The sequence below is a fragment of the Gossypium raimondii genome, chromosome 3, assembly GCF_025698545.1.
Source record: "Gossypium raimondii isolate GPD5lz chromosome 3, ASM2569854v1, whole genome shotgun sequence".
Taxonomy (NCBI): domain Eukaryota; kingdom Viridiplantae; phylum Streptophyta; class Magnoliopsida; order Malvales; family Malvaceae; genus Gossypium; species Gossypium raimondii.
Genome location: NC_068567.1, coordinates 16,460,351 through 16,465,350, shown reverse-complemented (window position 1 = coordinate 16,465,350; position 5,000 = coordinate 16,460,351). Strand labels below are relative to the sequence as shown.

Below are 5,000 nucleotides of genomic sequence, written 5' to 3'. Positions count from 1 at the left end.
GATTGAATTATAGATTTACTCCCTGTAGACCCTGAAATTGAGCGAACTTTCAGAGAAAGAAGACATGAACGAACAGCTCAAAGACAAGTCGAGATGGACCTTGGGAATCAAAATCAAGACCAAGGTAATGAAGTCGATCATGTACGATATCCTATCCTCATTGCCAATGATAGGGATCGATGCATCAAACAATATGTTGTGCCACTTTTCAGTGAGTTAAACCCAAGAATTTGAAGGCCAGATACTGAGGCAACCCAGTAAGAATTGAAACCAGTGATGTTTTAAATGCTACAAACGGTGGGCTAATTTAGTGTTATGTCCACGGAAGATCCACATATCCACCTTCGATTGTTTATGGAGGTGAGTGATTCATTCAAGATAGCCGGTGTGACTAAAGATGCATTGAGGTTGAAGTTATTTTCGTACTCGTTGCGAGATCGAGCACGAGCATGGATGAATTCATTGCCACCAAGTTCTATATCTACATGGCAAGAATTAGCAAAGAGATTTTTGGTGAAGTATTTCCCACCTAGCAAAAAAGCTAAGTTAAGGAGCGAGATCACAACTTTCCAACAATTGGATGACGAGTCTTTGTATGAGACTTGGGAGCGTTCAGGGAGTTACTTCGTAAGTGTCCTCATCATGGGACTCCTCACTGTATCCAGTTGGAGACATTCTATAATGGTCTCAATGCACATAAAAGATTGATGGTAGATTCTTTCGCGAATGGTGCAATTTTGTCTAAGCCTTTATAATGAGACTTATGAGATCATCAAGAGGATCGCAAGTAATAACTATCAATGGTCAACAAATCGAACAGCTTCAGGAAGACGTGTAGCCGAAGTTCATGAAGTTGACGCCCTCACTTCGTTATCTGCTCAGGTGTCGTCTATTTCTTTTATGATAAAATAGTTAACCACTAATAGTACTAATAATTCTGCAGCTCAGCCACCAAGTCTATTTGAAGTAGTTTCCTGTGTGTACTATGGGGAAGGTCATTCTTTTGGGAATTATCCATCAAATCTCGAGTCAGTGTATTATGTGGGGAACCAGTACCAAAATAGGAGTGGACAATGACCCCAGTCCAACTTCTACAATCCTTCATGGCGTAATCATCCTAACTTTTCTTGGAGCAACCAAGGAAATGGACTTAACAACAACTTATTGCAGCAAAGACCCAACCAATCTCAAGTGTTTAATCAGCAAGCTTCAAAACCACCTCAAGCTGAGGCATCAAATAGTTTGGAGAACTTGTTGAAAGCGTACATGGCAAAGAATGAAGCTTTGATCCAAAGCCAAGTAGCAACACTAAAAAATTTGGAAAACCAAATGGGTCAGTTAGCTACGGAGCTACGTAATAGACCGCAAGGAACCTGCAGAACAAACTGCCACCGAAATTGAAAGAACCAAGAAGCTTTACTATACCCTGGAACTTTGGTGAACCTTACTGTGGTAAAGCTTTGTGTGACCTAGGAGTGAGTATCAACTTGATGCCTAAGTCTATTTTCAAGATGTTAGGGATAGGTGAAGTAAGACCTACAACTCTGACACTTCAGCATGCGGATCGATCTTTAGCATATCCCGAAGGAAAGATCAAGGATGTTTTGGCAAGAGTCGATAAAATTATTTTTCCTGCTGATTTCATTGTCTTAAATTTTGAAGCAGACAAGGAAGTGCCAGTCATCCTTTGGAGACCTTTCTTAGCAACGGGAAGAATGTTAACTGATGTGTAGAAAGGAGAACTCACCATGCGAGTTCAAAACGATCAGGTAATGTTTAACATTCTTAAAGCAATGAAATTTTCCAATTCAGTAGAAGAGTGTTCAGTTATGGAAGAGATAGAAACCTTGGTTTCTATGGAAAGTAATTTTGAAGAAGATCCATTGGAGAGAGCCTTAGATCTTGACTCTTTAGAGGATAAGAATGTGAAGAAAACATGGCTTTGATGGAAGCCAATCTGAGAAATTTTATTCAATCCATACGGTTTGAACCGTTGGAGTTGGAAGTCAGAGAATTTGTGCAACCCAAGTTGTCAATTGAAGAACCACCTAAACTCGAACTAAAGGTACTTCCTTCCCATTTCAAATACATTTATTTAGGTGATTGTTCTACTTTGCCTGTGATTGTTTCAGCAGAACTGGTGAAAGCTCAGGAGGAGCAACTAATTGTTGTTCTAAAGAACTTTAAGAAAGTAATTGGTTGGACCATAGCTGATATTCGAGGTATAAGCCCTTCTTTTTGCATGCATAAAATTATTTTAGATGAAAGTGGAAGAGCTCGAATTGATGGGAAAAGAAGGCTCAATCCTATTATGAAAGAAGTTGTGAGAAAGGAAGTGATCAAATGGTTAGATGCAAGAGTCATCTATCTTATTTTTGATAGTTCACGGGTAAGTCCGGTGCAGTGTGTGCCAAAGAAAGGTGAAATCACGATTGTTGAAAATGAGCATAACGAGTTAATTCCAATGAGAACTGTTATCGATTGGAGAATCTGTATTGATTACAAAAAGTTGAACAAAGCCACTAAGAAGGACCATTTTTCGTTGCCTTTTATGGATCAAATGTTAGATCGGCTAGCAGGTAATGAAATCTATTATTTTTTAGATGGCTATTCGGGATATAACCAAATAGTTGTAACCCCGGAGGACTAACATAAAACAACCTTTACTTCTCTATATGGTACGTTTGCTTTTAGGCGAATGCCTTTTGGTTTATGCAATGCAGCTACAACTTTTTAACGATGCATGATGGCAATATTTATTGATATGGTTAAATATTTTGTTGAGGTTTTCATGGATGATTTTTATGTTTTTGGTAACACTTATGATATATGTTTGAGTAATTTGGCCAAGGTATTGAAGAGATGCGAAGAGACGAATCTTGTCCTTAATTGGGAAAAATGTCATTTTATGGTCAAAGAAGGGATTGTCATAGGCCATAAGATCTCAAAAAAAGGAATTGAAGTAGATAAAGCAAAAGCAGACGTAATTGAAAGATTACTGGCCCCAATGAATGTGAAAGGAGTCAGAAGTTTCTTAGGCCATGCAGATTTTTTTTGAAGGTTTATCAAAGATTTCTCAATAATTTCTAAATCGTTTTGTTTGTTTATAGAGAAAGATACAGTGTTTGATTTCAACAAAGCATGTTTGGAAGCTTTTGAAGAGCTAAAGAAGCGGTTAATCTCAGCCCCAATAATTGTTACACCTGATTCGAACTCACCTTTTGAGTTGATGTGCGATGCAAGTGACTATGCGGCTGGAGTTGTGACGGGTCAAAGAAGAAATAAAGTGTTTCACCCTATTTACTGTGCAAGTAGAACTTTGACAGGAGGCCAACGCAATTATACGCTAACTGAAAAGGAACTCTTCGCTATAGATTTTGCTTTTGATAAATTGCACTCATATCTTATAGCTACCAAAGTTACAATATTTACTGACCATACGACCATTAAATACTTACTTACAAAGAAAGATGCAAAACCAAAGCTAATTTGTTGGATACTTTTACTCCAAGAGTTTGACCTTGAGATCCAAGACAAAAAAGGTCTCGAAAATCAAATAGCTAATCATCTGTCGAGGTTGGAGCAAGATGAGGTAACTCAGTCATGTGTGCCTATCAATGAGAATTTCCTAGATGAACACTTATTTTAGGTAAATCGAATTCATGAAACACCCTAATTTGCTAATTTTGCCAATTATCTTGTATGTGGAATAATTCCTTGAGAAATGACATAACAAGAAAGGAAAAAATTCCTTCATGATCGTCGGTATTATCTTTGGGAGGATCCATTTTTGTTTAAACAATGTGCAGATAATATAATCCGAAAGTGTGTAGCTGAAAGCGAGATTGCTGAGATCTTGTATCATTGCCATTCATCTCCAAGTGGAGGACATTTTGGTGGTTCACGTACTGCAGCAAAGTTTTTGCAAGTAGGTTTCTTTTGGCCTACACTATTTAAAGATACTTATGCTTATGTGAAGAACTATGATAAATGGAAAAGGACTGGAAATATATCAAGGAGGAATAAGATGCCCTTGACAAACATTTTGGAGATTGAATTGTTCGATGTATGGGGCATTGACTTCTTAGGCCAGTTTCCTTCTTCGTATGGGAATATATACATCTTAGTTTCTGTGGACTATGTATCCAAGTGGGTTGAAGTTGAAGCATACCCTACAAATAATGCTAAGGTAGTCATGCGATTCCAACATAAGCATCTATTTACACGATTTGGGACACCAAGAGCTATTATTAGTGGTGAAGGTTCTCACTCTGTGAACAAATGGCTTAAGTGGTTGCTTGACAAATATGATGTGAAGCACAAGATTGCAACTGCCTATCACCCCCAGTCTAACGGGCAAGTTGAAAGAGTGAAACACGAAATCAAAGGTATCATTGAAAAGGTAGTACGCCATAGCAGAAAAGATTGGTCTCAGAGACTTGATAATGCATTATGGGCCTATCGAACAACATTTAAGACTCCGTTAGGAATGACTCCTTACCTGTTAGTCTTTGGAAAGGCATGTCATTTGCCATTAGAGTTGGAGAATAAAGCTCATTGGGCTTTGAAGTAGTTGAACTTGGATCTTAAGCAAGCCAGTGCGAGAAGGATGTTACAACTTGATGAGTTGGAAGAGTCGAGGTTGTTTTCCTGTGAGAATGCCAAAATGTGTAAAGAAAGATCAAAGAGATGACATGATAGTCATATACAACCTCACGAGTTTAAAGAAGGTTAGAAGGTTTTGTTGTTTAATTCAAGGTTGAAGTTATTTCCGAGGAAGCTTAAATCCCTATGGAAAGGACCTTATACCATCTACCGAGTTTATCCTCATGGAGCTATTGAATTATACAACAATTACGGAGGTACATTTAAAGTTAATGGTCAACATCTCAAATAGTACTGTGATGGTGAAGTTGAGCGAGTTGAATCCTCGCTCAAATTAACAGACCTTTAATTTTTCATGAACTCATTTTGTAAATAAATAAATATTTACAACTTAT

General features: G+C 37.8%; 1 non-coding gene across 1 annotated transcript; it reads right to left on the bottom strand.

Annotated features, from left to right (window-relative positions):
• Positions 1 to 543: 543 nt before the first annotated feature.
• Positions 544 to 649, bottom strand: LOC128040259 (small nucleolar RNA R71). Its single transcript, XR_008194916.1, has one exon. It is a non-coding gene; the product is annotated as a small nucleolar RNA R71 (small nucleolar RNA).
• Positions 650 to 5,000: the final 4,351 nt, after the last annotated feature.